The 19,229-nt window shown below is 41.6% G+C and overlaps 1 non-coding gene across 1 annotated transcript; it reads left to right on the plus strand.

Moving 5' to 3' along the window:
• Window positions 1-11,940: 11,940 nt before the first annotated feature.
• On the plus strand, window positions 11,941-12,131 carry LOC121101103. The gene has a single exon (XR_005833059.1). It is a non-coding gene; the product is annotated as a U2 spliceosomal RNA (small nuclear RNA).
• The last annotated feature ends 7,098 nt before the right edge of the window (window positions 12,132-19,229 follow it).

The raw sequence follows: 19,229 nt of genomic DNA on the forward strand, positions 1-19,229 counted from the left end.
TAATGAGACATTAAAATATACTCTTTTTTGACAAAAATGTTATCTTGTAAGAAAAAATATCGAGAGCAAGGCATCAAGGAAAAAAATTCAGAATATGATATGGACTAAGGACCACAGCAGCCCCTGACTATTCGTATCCTCCTATCTATTCCAAATTCCCTGATGATGATCAGAATCACTGTGTCTTTTTCCTATGTTGGACTCTGAGCTCCTTGGCCCTGGGATGTATTAGGTCCTGATAGACCCGGCCACAGCACAGTGCCTAGCTCACAGTAGGTTTTAGGAACGAAATCACGGCAAAAAGGATGACTCAGAGATCCTGATTCTCATTCACCTAAAAAAGGTAAGTCAGTTCTGTAAGCACCACCTTGATTAAGGTAGGTGAGAACACCTGTAAGGAAAACAGCAATCAGCACTTTGCTGGGGTGGGAATTCCGGCGACGGTGAGGGCCTGATGTTCTCCTGTGTCTTCCCTGATTACACCAACAGCTTTAAGCCATTTTCTGCACTCATCACCAAGGGCTCCACCTCCCTCTGGGGGGAATTCGTGGCTCCTGATGGCAACGGGTCTTAATGAGGAATGGGTTGCATTTGCTTATGCACTTTGAGGGGATTCTCTTGCAGTAAAAGAAGTCCTTAAATACTTAAGCTCTGGACTTGAAGTGCAAAGCTCTGCTCTGCTAACTACCAGCTTGATTAGGTTTCAATGAACCTTTCTGTGCCTGTTTCTCAACCAGAAAATGGCAGTAGTAATTGTCAATACAGTCGACCCTTGAGCAAGATGGGCTTAACTGTGTAGGTCCACTTACTCACAGATTTTTTTCCCAAAAAAATACAATACAGTACTGGTTTTTTTTTCCCCTTATAAATTTCTCAATAACACTTTCTTTTCACTGGCTTACTCTATTATAAGAATACAGTATATAATAAATAAAGTATGTGTTAATCAACTGTTTATGGGATTGGTAAGGCTTCCAGTCAACAGTAAGGTGTTAGTTACATTTTAGGGAGTCAAAAGTTATACATGAATTTTTGACTATATGGGGATTGATGCCTCTAACCTCTGAGTTGTTCAAGGGTCACTTGTTCTCCATAGGGTTGGTGTAGAGATTAAAAGAGACAATTCCTTCCAAAGTGCCTGAAACACACATACGTTTTGATTTCCATGTCTACTTAAGGAATCATTCAGACACACTGGCCTATCAGCATAATGATCATCGATTTCCCCCTCAGCTAATCCTTGGTGACTGGACGGCCCCTGGTGAGAAGTTCTTAGTCTGAAAAGGAGCAGCAGTGTCTCAGATGCTTTGATGAGCATATTGTTACTGAACGTCTGTTCACATTTGGGGCTTTTTCCTTTGGCTGGATTCTCAGATGCAGTCTTACTAAGCTGAAAGTCAGCACCATTCCAAAAGCTGCTTTCCAAAAAGTTTGTCTGATTAATCCTCCAACCAGACACCCTTAGCTTTGTGAATCCTTACCGTACTCTATTTTCCCTTTATCGGAAGTTGAGCATATTCAATGTGAAAATGTGAAAAAATACTGTAAAATCTAGGCATAAAGTCTATTACAATTTCTCAGAGACTGTGCAGGGGTGATTGGCAGTACATATCAGGCTGAGCAGTGGACCTGGGTCAAGGTAGAGTGGGGGCCACTGCCCACCCTGCAGACCCACATAGTGGGAGGACCTAACAGATGGCCCCATCCATCTCCCTACCCAGAGTGAAAATATCCTTTGATCCATAGCACTTCCTGATTCTAGGTATTTCCATCTTAACTTTATCCTTGGACCAATTCCTTCAAAGAGAGCTGAGTGTTTCTGCCCCAGAGTCAGATGAAACTCCTTGTTTCTTGTGTTTAGATCAATAAAAAGGGCAAAAATAATTTAAAGAACTATTGACCTTCTTTGTTGTTTGCACAAATTATTTTCATCTTTCTGTATGCTTGCAGCCAAAGGGGTATTTAAAAAAAAGAAAGAAAGAAAGAAAGAAAGAAAGAGCTATATTTTTGATGTCACTGGAGTATCCCTATTGCAATACTTCATATATTTGCCTGCCGAGAAAATGCCCTACCATTCTTCATGAGAGGAATGAAGATTTATATGCCTTGTCTTTGTCCTGTGCACAGCAATTCCAGCTCATGGCTTCTGTGAGCTACAACAGTTAGAAGGTTTAGAAATGGTCAGCTGGAGGCAACACATGATTTCTGAATTCAATCAAAAGATGAGCTAGTCAGAGGTGCTTAGAGTTTTCCAAAGCCTATACACGCTTCCCTACATTGTGCCGAGCTGATAGAATAATTTCTCTTAAACCCAGTAGGCCAGATTCTTGAGCTTCTGAAGGCTTATGCCCTCGAGAGCCCAAAACCCACTCATAATCCAGTGTGCGGGTAACTTATAAATGAACAACCCCTGCTTCTAAGACCGGTCAGTCAGGTATAACGGCGTGGTGCCTGGAGACTCAGGATGAAGGTAGCAGAAGGCTTTAGTTCATAATTATAAGATGTCATCAATTCACTTTGTGTTTGTGTCAATGGTTTGATAATTAGGTTTTTTGTTCCAAATAGTGCTCTCGTGGAGAAACGGGCAATCAATCATTTTGTTCGCTCCCTCATCTGACATTTACTGGTACCTTGAATGTGCAGTTTCTATGAATAGCCCTATGTCCGACACAAAGACTAGTTGCCTGGGCTTTCTTGCTCCCTGAATGTTTGCAGATCTCTTGGTGCTTGATGGAAAAAGGGACGGTGTGGAGAGACAGGGGAGGACTGAGTCCACTTGGCCAATTGGGGGATCGGGTCACCAAGAGAGGGAATGCTGCTCTGATAGTGAAGATGAGTGAGTGGTGTGAGTTCCTCATACTTCAGTGAGGATTTTGATGACTTATTCATGCCTCCAGTAAGCCAGGTAGTTCTGAACTTAATACACTATTGTTCATCATGCATAACATATTGAACCTGTAAAGATCTATCAAGTCCATTTTAGTTTAATGAATATTTATTGAGTATCTGATATATTCAAAGTGTTCTTTAGGCTTCCAGACAGGAATTCAGTGATGTTGAGAAAGCAGAACTCATTCTCAGGTTGCCCCCTGCCCAGGCAGAGGGACAGATTTGTGTGCACACCTGAAATAGGAGGTGATAAATCCTTGTGAAAGGGCATGAGGAGTTGGAGAGAAAAGAGCTCAGGTAGGACCAGAAAAACTCTACGAAGGTGATGGAATTTCAAATACAGTGAACCACACACCACACTGCACGGTGATCTACACACCACACTGCGCGGTGACCCACACACCACGCTGCGCGGTGAAATACACACCACGCTGCGCGGTGATCTACACACCACGCTGCGCGGTGACCTACACACCACGCTGCACGGTGACTTACACACTAAATGGTGATCTACATGCCACACTGCACAGTGACCTACACTGTTATAGAAAATGGGAGAAAATGCCCTGTCTCAATGGGGGCGGGGGGGTGGATGTGTCTCCTGGAATTCAAAGTCACTTGGAAAGTTAGAAAGATATAATTTTCTAAAATTTGCATATAAAAATAATTTACGTCCCTTTGATTCTGTGTTTCCTTCTTCTCTTTTCTTGCAAACAATGTAGATGACTTTAATCCTTTATTTACATTGGCTCAAAAAAATGAAAATACATTTCAGCAGAGATTTTGTTTTCCTAAGGAAGGGAATAAAATGGGGAATGCAGTACACATTTTAATGGAGACTCATTTCTGAAAGTGGCTTGAACTGTCCATATTAAGCTTTCAGATAAAGTTTTGGTTGGCATTTGAAGTTTGCAGTTCTTGTGGAAAACTTTAAATTGAGTGGGCCAGAATTTTGCTTTCCCTCTGCAACAACTTTTTATAGGTGGAACGCACTGTTTATTCAGACCTGTGCTCTGCTGCCACGTTTGCAATTTTTAAAATCACATCTAATTACATTTTCATCCTTTTTATATCCTACACTTAAAAACTATAAGATATGGTTTGATTTTATGGGGCTTTAAATATTATACAGATATAGGATGACTATAAAATATGAAGACTGTTGTTTTGGAGCAGTTTATAAAAATTATGGGCGCTGTTTATCCTTAAATCTCAAAAGCCTCATCCTCAACAGAAAGTATTTTTAGAGATGGCATGTATGCCCCTGTACTCAGTACTGGACATCAGGAGTTTGAAACAATTGTCCCTCCCCTTAAGGATATTACATTATCCTCCATTTTGAGATACAGGAAAGAGAATGAAGTGGCTCCAAGATTCCTATGAGGGGGGAGACAAGAGCAGTGTGGGGGGAGGTGAGAGGGGTAGGCCACCAGTCTGGCAGGGGTGGGGGTGTCGCGTGTGTCAGGGCAGGAAAATGCGAAATCCCCAAACCTTCCTCTCGATTTTGCCATGGACCCTAAAGTGTTCTAAAAAATAGACTTTAAAAAAAGGATTTCACAAAAAGTTTCCGTGTTTCTCAACCACTCGTTCCCCTTCCAGGTGATCTTCAAGTCATTAATTACTTCTTTCCTTCCAGAGGACATCAAGTGTCCCTGTAAGCATTGTCCCCTCTTCCCTTCCAACACGAATATAGAATGCTCTGCACACTGCTTGGCAATTGGCTGTTTAAAAAAAAATATATATATACATATATATTATATATGTGTATATATATATTATATATATATGTAATATATTTATATATTATATATATATATTACTTCATATATCTTGAAGATAATTCCAATATTAGTTTAAATAACTTCCTATATCTTTTTTATTTATTTATTTTTAGGGCAGGTGGGTGTTTGGACATTATTTCTTAGCATGGACAACCCAAACTGAAAATATATTTAACCATCTCCCTTTGAAGAGCATTTATGCTGTTTAAACCAAAAAGTGCAATCAAAAAGTGTCTTACATTCGTTACACTAATGAGCACAAATGATGCCATGAAAATTAAATCACTAATATGGTAAGCATGGCCAAAAAAATCTTTCAGTGTGCAGATATAAAAAGAGAGCTGATGGCACATCCACTTTGCTTGGCACGTTGGCAGTTTCTTATTAAGCTAAACATAATCTTGTCATAGAATCCAGCATTTGTACCCCTAGATATTTACCAAATGAGTTGAAATTTTATGCCCACACAAAAACTTGCATTCAAATGTTTATAGAAGTTTGATCAAAAATCACCAAAAATGAATACAACCATGATGTCCTGCAATAGGTGAATGGATAAACACACTGTGGTACTTCCAGACAATGGATTACTATTCAATAATAAAAAGAAATGAGTTATCAAGCCATGAAAAGATATGAACTTAAATCCATGCCCAGTGAAAGAAGCCAGGCTGAAACTGCTTCATACTGTGTAATTCTAAGTGTATAACATTCTGGGGAAAAAAGCAAAACTATAGAAGCAACGAGAAGATCAACAGTGGCCAGGAGCTTAAGGGGAAGAGGTAAGGGTTGAACAGATGAAGCACAGAGCATTTTTAGGGCAGCAAACAATTCTGTGTGATACTGTGAGTGTGGGTACATAACATTACGCATTTTTCAAAACCTGTAGAACTTTACAGAACAAAGAGTGAAGCTTAATACATGCAGAGTAAAAACTAAAAATCATCCCCAGGAAGGAATGTAGCCTGTGGGGAAAAAATCTTACTGCATTTTTAAAATGCATGAAACAACCTCACTGAAGGCGAGGCTGCGACTTGCCGTCTCTCTTGGATCACTTGCTCTAGGAAAAGCCAGTTGCTATATCATGAAGACACTTCAAGCAGCCCTACGGAAAAATCCATATGGTAAGGAACTGGGACCTTCTGACAATAGTTATTTTGAAGCCATATACAAAAGACCCACAGCAAATATCAATCCTCAATGAGGAAAAACAGAAAGGTTTTCCCCTAAGGTCTGGAAAACAACAGGAATGTCCACTCTCAGCACTGTTGTTCAACATAGTACTGGAAGTCCTAGCCTCAGCAATCAGACAACAAAGAGAAATAAAAAGCATCCAAATTGGCAAAGAAGTCAAACGTGATACTCTATGTAGAAAATCCAAAATACTCCACCAAAAAATTGCTAGAACTGAATCAAGAATTCAGCAAAAATTGCTGGAACTGAAACAAGAATTCAGCAAAAGAATTCAGCAGATATAAAATCAATACACAGAAGCCTGTTTAATTTCTATACACTAACAAGCGGAAGAATGAGAAATCAAGGAATTGATCCTATTTACAATTGCACCAAAAACCATAAGATACATAGGAATAAACCTAACCAAAGAGTAAAGAATCTGTACTCTGAAAACTACAGAACACTATGGAAGAAATTGAGGAAGACACAAAGAAATGGAAAAACATTCCATGCTCATGCATTGGAAGAATAAATATTGTTAAAATGTCTATGCTACCCAAAGCAATGTACTCATTCAATGCAATCCCTATCAAAATACCACCCAGCATTTTTCACAGAGATAGGACAAATAATTCTAAAATTTGTATGGTACTGGAAAAGACTCCAAATAGCCAAAGGGATGTTGAAAAAGAAAACCAAAGTTGGTGGCATCACAGTTCCTAACTTCAAGCTATATTACAAAGCTGTGATCATCAAGACAGTGTGGTACTGGCACAAACACAGACATATAGATCAATGGAACAGAACAGAGAGCCCAGATATGGACCTTCAATTCTATGGTCAACTAATCTTTGACAAAGCAGGAAAGAACATCCAGTGGAAAAAAGATAGTCTCTTCAATAAATGGTACTGGGAGGGGTGCCTGGGTGGCGCAGTCGTTAAGCATCTGCCTTCGGCTCGGCATGATCCCGGCGTTATGGGATCGAGCCCCACATCAGGCTCCTCCGCTATGAGCCTGCTTCTTCCTCTCCCACTCCCCCTGCTTGTGTTCCCTCTCTCGCTGGCTGTCTCTATCTCTGTCAAATATATAAATAAAATCTTTAAAAAAATAAATAAATAAAAATAAATGGTACTGGGAAAACTGGACAGCCACATGCAGAAAAATAAAACTGGACCATTTCCTTACACTATATACAAAAATAGACTCAAAATGGATGAACACTGAGATATGAGACAGGAATCCATCAAAATCTTAAAGGAGAACACAGGCAGCAATCTCCTTGACCTCAGCCACAGAAACTACTTGCTAGACACATCTCCAAAGGCAAGGGAAACAAAGGCAAAAAAGAACTATTGGGACTTCATTAAGATAAAAACTTTTGCACAGCAAAGGAAACAGTCAACAAAACCAAAAAAAAACAATCTACAGGGGCGCCTGGGTGGCACAGCGGTTAAGTGCCTGCCTCTGCTCAGGGCGTGATCCCGGCGTTCTGGGATCGAGCCCCACATCAGGCTCTTCAGCTATGAGCCTGCTTCTTCCTCTCCCACACCCCCTGCTTGTGTTCTCTATCTCTGTCAAATAAGTTTAAAAAAAAAAAACAATCTACAGAACGGGAGAAGATATTTGCAAATGACATATCGGATAAAGGGCTAGTATCCAAAACGCATAAAGAATTTATCAAATTCAACACCCAAAGAACAAATAATCCAGTTCAAGAAATGGTCAGAAGACATGAACAGACATTTCTGCAAAGACATCCAAATGGCCAACAGACACTTGAAAAAGTGCTCCACATCACTCGGCATCAGGGAAATACAAACCAAAACCACAATGAGATACCACCTCACAGCAGTCAGAATGGCTAAAATTAACAAGTCAGGAAATGACAGGTGTTAGCAAGGACGTGGAAAAAGGGGAATCCTGTTACACTGCTGGTGGGAATGCAAGCTGGTGCAGCCACTCTGGAAAACAGTATGGAGGTTCCTCAAAAAGTTGAAAACAGAGCTACCCTACGACCCAGCAAAGGGTCGTACCCTATGACCCAGTAGTAGTAGTACTATTAGGTATTTACCTCAAATATACAAATGTAGGGATCTAAAGGAGCACCTGCACCCCAATGCTTGTAGCAGCGATGCCCACAGTAGCTAACTATGGAGAAAGCCCAAACGTCCATGGACAGACGAATGGATAAAGATGCAATATATATATATATATGTATATATATGTGTACATGATAGATATCACATATATATATGTGATAGAATATTACTTAGCCATCAAAAAGAATGAATTCTTGCCATCTGCAACAATGTGGATGGAATTAGCAAAATAAGTCAGTCAGAGAAAGACAAATACCATAGGATTTCACTCATATGTGGAATTTAAGAAACAAAATAAATGAACATATGGGGAAAGAGGGAAAAAATAAGTTAAAAAACAGAGAGGGAGGCAAACTCTAGGAAACAAACTGAGGGTTGCTGGAGGGGAGGTGAGTAGAGGGATGGAATAACTGGGTGATGGGCATTAAGGAGGGCACTTGATGTAATGACCACTGGGTGTTATATGCAACTGATGAATCACTAAATTCTACCCCTGAAACTAATAATACACTTTATGTTAATTAAATCAAATTTAAAGAAAAAGTTTTAAAAATAAATTTTACATGACAAGAAAAAATAGTCATTTTGAAAGTAGATCTTCTAGCATTCAGATAACTGCAACTTTGGCCAACCCAGGGGGACAGAGACAACTAGTTAAGCTCCTTTCAAATTCCTGACCCACAGAAACTGTGAGAGAATAAATGTGTTAAGCTGCTAAAAGGGACACAGAAAGAAGGAGAAGAAGGAGGGGACTGAGGGAGAGGGAGAGAGAAATGGAAGGAGGGAGCAGAGGATAGACAGAGTGAGAGAAAGAGAGATGAAGATATTGAGGAAGAAGTTGATAGATATGGAGGAAAGACCGCAGAACTCCAATCTAGAAAAGAGAATAGTCAGTATGTAAAAGTAGAAACCTTCTTGAGCTTTAAAAGTATTCAAATACATTGATTCAAAGAGTTGGCTATATTTTGAACCAAACAAAAGGGGAGAATTTCAAGTCTAACCCAAAAGAGAAAGTAAAAAAGAGAGAGAGAGAGAAAAAGTCATGCAGGAATCCCCACAGCCAGAAAACATAATAAAACAAAAACAAAAGGAAACACGTTATTTCTACGAAATCTGCATGACCTCAGACATTTACTCTGATATACTAAATTACAGCAGAAAAGAAAAAAAAAAAACATAGTAGGAGGAATGATGTCAGCAAAATGGCCAAATATCAAATAACAGTATTTTGGCATCGATCCACAGACAAAGGTGCCTCCATGGGATCTGGAAGGCCAAGTAGGAATTTGGAAACCTTGCTGCAGTCCAAGACTGAAGATGGCCATTTTGAGAAGGCTGGCTCACAGCCACGCCACGGACTCACTGACTACAGGGGGTCTGGTTACAGAAAAGGGAACTCCACACCCCAGGGAACTTTGCCACAGCGCACTTTGGCTGTGGGTTTGTAAATCCTTTCTTCTCTGCTCCTTGGAATATATTTTTAGGAAATATACTCAAATTGATGTTCCATTGGCATTATCACACAGCATTAGGGAATATCCTTAAAATTATAATGAGTAATGCCCTGATAATGACAATGAGTAATGCCATTGTAAAGATGAGCTATAAGATTGATGAAGAGGATGGCTTGTTAATGAAATGGAAAGTAGATTAAATAAAATGTCAAATTAATTAGAAGAATGCAAGATTATATAGAAAGAGTCAGATCTCAACTATATTTATTTTTAGGTGCTTTCAAAATCAACCTGATAGTAATAGGGGTGATCATTTTAGGATAGTGGAATATAAGTGATATAGAAGTTAAGGAATAGGCTAAATTGCTGTAACAAAGAAGCCAAAAGTAGTTATTCAACAAAACCAAAGAGTATTTATTACTCAAATAATAGTTTGGAGACAGGCAGGTGGTTCGGAGCTGGTAGAAGGCTGTGCAGTCAGAGCTCCTTCCGGAGCCCTTGTTTCTGAACCACATCCTTAACTGTGGTCCCTGCCCACTAGTTCCAAGCTGGTTGGTTAGCACCAATCTGTGTTCTAGCCTGCAGGAGGGGTGGAGGGAGGATGGGCTAAATAGCTTCCTTATAAAAGTATGATCTGCCGTTAGTATATAGCACTTCTAGTCTGATACCCTCATGGAGCTGAAAGAGATCCTAGCAAAGATAGTCAGCAGCTGGGCTTCAGTTTAACTTCTTCAAATGCCGTGGGAATTCTACAGTTCGAAGTGACAAAGGAAAGGATGCGGCCAAGTTCACTTCAGCATTAACCAGAGGATTTCTTTTGTCTTCTTAATGTTTGTCTATAATTTTTAATTAAAAAATAGGCATGTATTCCACTTAATGATTTTTATAGACACACACACACACACACACCTACACACAAAAACACAAACAAGGAAGAAAAGAAACTCTCAATGACTTCATTCTATAATAGCTTGTAAAATAAAGATATCTGTTACAGGTAGCCATGTGCTCTGCAGATGTTTCACTCTTGACAGATTTCTGATTTGAACACCAAAGAGAGAAGGATGGAATGAATTATCTAACAGAACTCATAACCTCAGAGTAGTTTCTCTGGAGCTTTCTAATAGAGCAGATTGTTGTCCAGATTTTAGTAATACATACACATACAATACATGTATTTTTATAGCAGATCAGCCTTCCTGAATGCAGTTGCTAGTTTGAGTGCTAAGTTGAGAATATTCACTCAGCAAAGCCCAGCTTATCTCCAGGAAGAATTAGCTGGAATGCTCTAGGTAGCTGTGAGAAGTTGTCCTGAGTTAGAAATTCCCCACAGACAGCCCCGAATTTGCTCCATATCATTATTTTGTCTCTGGTTCTTGATCATATGCTTTCTAGTTAGATGGATTGCGACACATCCCCCTCTGCAGATTAGAAAGAAATATCAAGAGATTCTCCAAAGAATGTGAAAACTTCAGACCTATTTATTTCTGCAATTATAGGCTTTGGCTCTCAGATCAAACCTTATGTTCCTTTCTAAAATTTTAAATCATTGGTGGGTTTTAAAATGTTGCTAATTACCAGAGGCAAGAAAATGTCAAAGTGTTGAAAATATTAAAAGTGAGCAATGTGCTTGCAAAAAAAAAAAAATGTTTTCAACTGAATTTCTCAGCTAATGACAATGACAATGTGGGTGTTATTTAGTTGACTATTTTAACTGACAAACACATATGATGCAGTGGCACATGAAACACAAGAAGATTGATGAAATATGAGAGCTATTGAGTGGAAAACACTGGACATGGATGGGATGGTTTTATAACTGTAGAAAATGTCCACTTAGGGACAAGGTAATTGCTCTGTCAATCTAGATCCCGTGGATTTAATAGTCTACTTGGGTATTTTTGTTTCTGTGATATCCCCTCCTCCATGATTATGGCAATGACTTTTAAGTAAATAGAACCACTTAATAATTTGACATTAGAGGTCACTAATGGCAGCCATTTATGGACGTAGTATTGCCTCAAGCTTAAAATGAGTGAGTAATAAAGCTAATAATAATGGCTAACTCTATGGGCCAGGGATGTTTGAAATGCATTACCTATGTCAATTAAATCCTCACAACAGTCCTCTGAGATAGGTACTATTATTATCCACTTCTTATAGATGGAAAAATCACTGTTAAATTGCTTTAATAATCTTTAATAATCTTCCTAGGTTCATGTGTGTTTTAGAAGCACAGTGAGGGTGTGCGTGTGTGCGTGCATGTGTGTGTGTGTGTGTGTGTGCGCGCGCGTGTGCTCCTCGAAGATTAGCGGAAAGTAGATTGTAGAAAGAAGCAAATACAATTGACCCTTGAATAACAGGGGCATTAGGGGCATGAAACCTAATCAAATACCTGAATATAATTTTTGACTCCCCAAAAGCTTAAGTGCTAGTGGACTACTGTTGACCAGAAGCCTTATGATAAAATAAACAGAAGGTTAACATAGATTTTGTATATTATATATATTATATACTGTATTCTTAATAAAGTAAGCTAGATTGCTTTTCAGCCTTTCGGCTAAAATCAAGTGTTGTATCCGTTCTTATCAGTTTAATATCTGAAACGTCGTCAATCCAAGGACAGCATACTACATGGATGTTTGGAACAAGGAGATGGAATCAGAGCTTGCTCCGTCCACACCACCCATCGACGGGCTACTGCATTACTTCCAGGAATGGTGCACCCTCCTTGGGGGATAAAAAAAAAAGAGTAAGTTACAGATACAATAAAATGTTATTTACTGTACTGTCCTGTATTCAGCTGTACCGTAAGTTTACATCAGCTCTGTTAAGACAAATCTTTTAGTACCTGCATCAGTGTTGTCGTCTATGATACAAAACACCCTACATGGTACATGTATTATTAGCACTGGACATCAAAAATGAAAGATAATGTACAGTATTTGTGTGTGTACGTTTTGATAAATTTTAACTTTTTATAATATATTGTAGACATTTTATGGTAATCAATGATAAAATAGAATCGCATCTGCATATATTTTAGGCATTTATGACACACCTAACTTTTTCTTAATTTTTTCAATATTTATAAGCTATGTGATTCCTCTGCAAGATTTTTCAAACTGTCACAAATCTTCAAAAAAATTTTTCCAATATACTTATTTAAAAAATGTGCTTATAAGTAGACCCACACGGCTCAAGCCCATGTTGTTCAAGGGTCACAGGTAGTTGGAGAAATGTCCCCAAGAAGTCAGTTATACACCCAGAGATGTGGTTGCATGGTTGAGGAGCCTTCTGGTAGATGAGGTAGACGGATTACGATGAGCAACAGGCCAGGAATAGGCTTTGGCTTTGTTCAAAAATTACAAGTGATGTCTTCTGGAAAGGAAAAGCATTCTGGTAATTATAATAGAGGAGAAAGAAAAGGAGAAAAGGAGGGAGAAGAAGGAAAAGTAATAGCTAACATTCACTGAGTGCCTACTAGGGGCAGGAGACTTGCTTGTGGTACATTTCTCCATTTACAGATAAGGACACTGAGACGCAGGCAGACGAACACCACTGGGTTATGGCCAGGAATTGACCAAGCAGGGACTCCCGCCCAGTCATCTTGACTTTTGGATAGAACACTTCTGAACACATGGAGGTGTTAGTGAATGGGTGCATATGAACAAGCAAGGACCGGCTCAACACTTAACTCTCCACAAAGCCTTCCTTTGCATTTCTGCACCGTGATGATCCCCTCCCTTTGGGCCCCTGCGGGACTGTGCCATGCAGGCAGGTCCTTGTTTGATCTGACCCTGCATCTTCTCTGGCTGTTTCACGCATGCATAGCTTGTTTTTTAGCTTCAGCAAGCGATTCAGTAAAAATAGGTGCTCTGTTTTCTTCCATTTCCAGTTTTTGCTGTGCAGACGTGCTTCGTGTGGTCCTCATTCAACTCCTTAAGAAGGCATAGTGAAGTAAGGTGATGGTAGTTATATGCAGGTTGGGGCAGGTGAAGTGATGCATCAGTTCTCTGTCCTACTTTATGATTACTGGGACAAGTTCTGTAGACTCCTCTCCCCCTGCCTGTGCTCACGGTGCTCGCTCAGCATGAACTCTGTTCATCCTGCCAATGTTCTTCAACATCGATCCTGAATGTTGCATTGCCCAGGCAGGTGAATTAATCTCTCCCCCTGCTGTCCTTCCAACTTATAAAGAATGCTTACTTCTGGCTTCCTTTTGTTTTTGCCTCCTCCTCTTTAAAGACAGTGTCCATTTATTATTTCCCCTGGGGTCTGTCGTACTCCTGGCATCCTGCCTTTGCACACACTCCTGGCTTTGCCTGGAAATACCTCACATATCCGCATGGCTCACTTTTTCACCGATGCAAGCATCTAATCAGAGAGACCTTGTGTGCTCCTGTAAGGAGAAAACGTCCCAAGGAAATGCAAGTTCTCAGTTCCAGCACTGGGAGTGTAGAAGAAAATGTAAGGGGTACAGCAAGGGCAGCAACCACATTGATGCCACCATGCTACCTACAATAGTCCCCCAGCTGCCTCGTTTTGCTTTGTTTTTTTTAAAGATTTTATTTATTTGACATAAAGAGAGACAGCCAGCGAGAGAGGGAACACAAGCAAGGGGAGTGGGAGAGGAAGAAGCAGGCTCCCAGCAGAGCAGGGAGCCGGATGCAGGGCTCGATTCCAGAACTCTGGGATCACGCCCTGAGCCGAAGGCAGACGCTTAGCGACTGAGCCACCCAGGTGCCCTGGTTTGTTTGTTTTAAAGATCTTATTTATTTATTTGAGAGAGAGAGACAGAGAGACCACGAGCTGGGGGAGGGGCAGAGGGAGAGGGACAAGAAGACCCCCCTCTGAGCAGGGAGCCCAATGCAGCCAGGACCCTGAGATCACAACCCGAGATGAAATCAGATGATTAACCGGGCTGAGCCACCAGGTGCCGCCCAGCTGCCTCCAACTCACTGGGTTGAGCTTCATGGCAGGTGTCTGCTCTGGTGTTTGCTACCTCCTCTGGAGCTTCCTGGGTGTAATATGAAACTGATCCCCACGTGCAGAGGGCAGAGAGAGACCGAAGAAAGGCAGCCACTCCAGGTTGGCAGCTTGATTCAGCAAGAAAACTTACATTTGAGGCTTGTCTTGGGGGCTGCAAGCCAGATGAGTAGATTTCTGCACCCACCCTCCCAACTGTAAAAGTTCATAGAGAGGCCTTAGCTGGGTGTAATCACACACACTGTGCAGGTGTTCTCGGCACTGCATCACCATCTCGAGGCTGTGTCCCTGGAGCAGCTTCTGGGACTGGGGAAGGCAACCGAAACCCACAGTCCAAGGACGGGGACATTTGTATAAGTTTAGGTTTTGCTGTCTTTTTCCCCTAGATTTCATACGCCATCCAACAGAGCAAGTGAGTGCACTGACTTTGTTTAAGTCCCTGTGGTGCCGTCAGCACAGCATCTGGCACATAGTAGGTGCTGCTGTTACATGAAGCAGTGAATAAATATGTGTAGGGATTAATTGACCGCCTTGTTTTATTAAATGTTTATTTAAAAATAAAGTGTGGTTCTGGGGCACCTGGGTGGCGCAGTCGGTTAAGTGTCTGCCTTCGGTTCAGGTCATGATCCTGGGGTCCCGGGATCAAGTCCTGCATCTGGGTCCCTGCTCAGTGGGGAGCCTGTCCTGTCTCTGCCCCTCCCCCCCCATGCTTTCTCTCTCACTCTCTCTCTCAAATAAATAAATAAAATCATAAAAAAAAATAATAAACTGTGGTTTTGGGATGTCTTTTAGTGCATTATTTGTTCAATACTGTATTTCAAAGATTCTATTTTTTAATGTGTGGTAGGGCCTCATTAACTGATTGTGTTTGCAAATGACCTTAGCTTAGGCAGCTGTCCCTTGGCTGTGACAACCTTTGCTCAGTAGTGTTTTTATTATGTTTATTAGTATATTTCCTATTTTTCAATAATGTAGAGAATCTGTATGTCAAACACTTCTTTATTTCGACAAATTTGGGAAACCAACAACCGACTCTATTCTCTCCCCGCCCCCGTCTCTCCCATCATCTATCACGTGTACACGTATATGCGTGCAGTGGTCGTGGCCGCATAAGATGTCAGCAAAGGCAAGCTCCTCAGAGATAGATGTTTTGGTTTATAGCAAATTGAGTCACAAGTGTGTTTGTGGTGCATTCAAGATCATGTTGCAAGACAGTGGCAGAGCAGGGCTGGAGTCCAGATTGCCTGCCTTCTGGAGAGACTTTCTTTCTGCCCCACAGCACAGCCTCCTTTCACGAACTGCTGTATCCTAGGGCAGAGCTACGTTCCTTTCGCATGGCATGGCTCTTATAAGATGAGCCTTTTAAATGTTAGTTAATTCCCCAAGTGAACATCTGAGCTTGAGTGATATGATTATTCCCTCTACATACACGAAGGGAGACATCTGTGCGAGGCCGAAGAATTGGCCATAGGTCACAAGAATGATTTGTTTGAATTCGGAGCCTTCCTTGGATATTGGAGCAGCCCTTTCTTGTGGCTCAGAGAACAAAAAGTTATGCAAATCAGAGAGCTGTGTTCTGACTTCAGCCCATCTGGACCCTGATTACATGGAAGCAGTTTCCTTATAATCCTTATTCTAGCACGTGCTTCCTCTCTTGACACTTGAGCCATTGCTGCACTAGGCCAATTCAGCTTCAGTGATTTGCTTCCACTTAATGGACTTCATGTTTGCCTAGATTCACTGGATATTTTGCATTTACCTTCATCAACACAGGAGAAGTTAGTTTTGGAGTGGAGACGTTAAAATCAATGTGTTATTATAGGGTGTTGAATTACAGTAACCCACGGAAATTGTCATATAATTGTTGCTGCCTCCTATAACCTACTTTCTCCCTTTCTAAAACAAAACATGAGGAAAGCTCAAGCACCCTGATGGCTGTATTTTGGTTTCCAGAGCCATAAGCACCAAACTTAAAGACTAGCACCCAGGCTGCCCAGGTGGCAAATGCCACAAGCTTCGCTCAGGGCATAAAGGTTGCTGAGGCGTGTGCATGGGCTGGCCTGACAGGGGCGCACTGTTCTCCTGGAGGTGTGCAGCGGCTGCAAAGCCACAATGAGGCTTAGTCTGCTGGAACAGGCAACGATGGATTTCGACAGATCATCTCCAAAATTTCCTTGATAGAGTATGTATGGGCATTTCTATTTGTATACAATTTCAATGTTGGGGAGTAGGTCGGTGATTGCAAATTTCCTGCCTTAATCCATGGACAGAAGGTTTCGAGACTGTGAGTGCGTGTGTGGGTGTGGGTATGTTTCTGAAAGAGGCAATGGGTGCTCGAGAGAGCCAGACAGAAAGATAGTGACAGACAGAGCGACAAAGAGAGAAACACAAATCTTTCTGTTGGAACCTTGGTTGGCCCAACAAACTGACTTTGCCTGACTGGGTCACTTTGTTATTTCCTCTCACCCTACCTTGGGCTTATTCAGCCATGCTTTTATTAAATCTTTGAAACAAATGCTTAGCTCATTGCTTTCCAAACTCTCCCTTCCCCCCACCAAGATAGGCCTTCAAAAGCATCTATGCATTCTCTACAGCCATGTTCTTAATTCTTGAGGCTGACCAGTCACCTCCAAATGTTCACAGAGGTGGGCCTGGATCTTTGTACGACGTGGCAAGTCCCATTCAGGGCTGATTTAGGCCAGCAATGATCCAGGCCAGCCAGATTTGCTCAGTGTCATTTTGGTAATCCCATCTCTGGCCTCAGTGCTCTTGAACAATGGAGTTGGTGTCCAATTCTTCCTGATACATTGGCTCCATCCCATAGATGCCCACTACAGAAAAAAGCAACAGCAACAACTATGACTCCAGGTTGCCATGTCAGGTCTCCACAACTCCAGGGAGTATCAGGCATCTCATAGCTTTCAGAGATTCGTATGTTTATTCCAAGAAATTTTCAGCTGATAGGGAGTGAAATGTTCAGAGGAAGTGGTGCTTCTTTCAAATTTGTACAATGTCACCAGACGGGATGGCAGCAGGGCTGCTTTCTTTGAGCAGGAGAAGCTCTGAAAACTCACCCTTGCCCTCTGGCTCCATAATGGTCTTCAGCCAGCAGCCTTAACTCACCTATGACCCAAAATGAGAAGCCCCTCTGACCCCAGTCTTTCTCTTCCTGCCCCGGCTAGGACTTTGCCTTATTGTTAATGGTGATGGTCCCAACCCCCACATTCTCATGCCAGACACATGCACATGAAAACACTGCTCTTGCTGTTCTCTATTGCACGTAGATAATGCAAGCCCATCCCAGCTTTGCCCTGTGGTTCCAGCACGAGGTTTTGACAGAGTCGCATTTGCTTTAGCTTTCCTTTGAAAGTGCCCAGTGCACATTGTCCTCGCTGTTCGGTCCTCTCCTCTCTCTTCTTGGCATTTCTGGACCACTACAACCATTTCTACTCCCAAAATACAGTGCAGCCTGAGTTGTGGAGGACCGTCTAAGTCCACAGATCCACAGGGTAGGGGCATTTGTCCATGCTTGCACGTTCTCCTCTCTTCCTGGGCTGGTTTGACTCCCACTCTTTTAAAACCAGTAGGCATAAGTGTAAAATTTGGGGTAGGCATGTGGAATGGACTTACTTTGATATTTGATGAAAAAGCAGCGTGACTAGGTTTATTTTCCAGAAACAAAAATAGCAGAAAAAGCAAGAAAATGCCCCATACACTCCTATCCATCAGGAAAGATAGAAGCAGAACAAATGGTATGTTGCTTATAAGGACACTGTGTTAACAGAGATGAAGAATTTATGCCCCAGTCGTTTGCTGAGCCACAAGGTTGCTTGAGGTCACTAAAGCCCACTGAATTGTTGGGCTGTCTCAATTCTGCCAGGCTCCTGCCCTTTTAGGTTCAGACCAACGGCTCTGCTTAAAGTTACACAGGCACACTCAAATACACACTGTGTGCACTCACACACACAACAGGGTGGGAGAGCAACATGGACGCTGTGAACATGTTAATCCATTGGGTTCCTCAATGCAAAGAGACATTCTATCTTCCCATTATTGTCTGCCACAGGCTGAAAAGTGTTGCATGTGACACATCTTTTATAGTGCCCTACTTTCCTATGCATTTCTATGGCAATGATCAGTGTAGCACTGGGATCCTCATTAATCCTCTCAATGTCCCTATTTGGTAGGCAGCTGACAGCTAATATAATCTTCATTCTGTAGGTGAGGGAAACTACCATCATTTGTCAATATTGCCAGGGAAGAAGAAACGTACAAACAATCTATAAGCAGACATAGCAGTGCATTAAAAGTTTTGGAGAAGACTTTCTTGCTTTCACTTTTCTGTTTCTCTCCTTTTTGGGGGTTTCATCCTCACCTCACATCCTGCTTTCGGAAGCCTCTGTCTCTTCCATTTACACAGAGAAATATAGCAGAATTGCTCCCAATTTCCCATGTTCAGAAACAGACACGTCAGTGGAGGTGTCTCCTAGCACTCCTCTCCCTCTTGCCTGCTTTGGATAAAAGAACCCACTGCTGAGTTTCAGGATCAGTTTCTGGTCCAGGCTAGGCTCTTCACAGAGGCAGTTTGTCTGCCAGCATTCACCTTTTCCTTCAGCAACTTTATAGCATTTCATGTATTTATTTCATAATTCCACCTGATTGCAAGGGTTAGCATTCAGTCGGTGGACACTGATGTCACTGGAAGGGCTTCTACAGTGCCCTTTCTGGAAGTGTAGAGCCTGGCAGATGAGTAAAGACCGGGCACCGAGTTACCTTCCCTGAGGGCAAGGGGCAAGGCTCCCTTAGACATACACAGGACATTGGGGGACACCCAAGAGTA

The sequence above is a fragment of the Ursus maritimus genome, unplaced genomic scaffold (assembly GCF_017311325.1).
Source record: "Ursus maritimus isolate PB19 unplaced genomic scaffold, ASM1731132v1 scaffold_6, whole genome shotgun sequence".
Taxonomy (NCBI): Eukaryota; Metazoa; Chordata; class Mammalia; order Carnivora; family Ursidae; genus Ursus; species Ursus maritimus.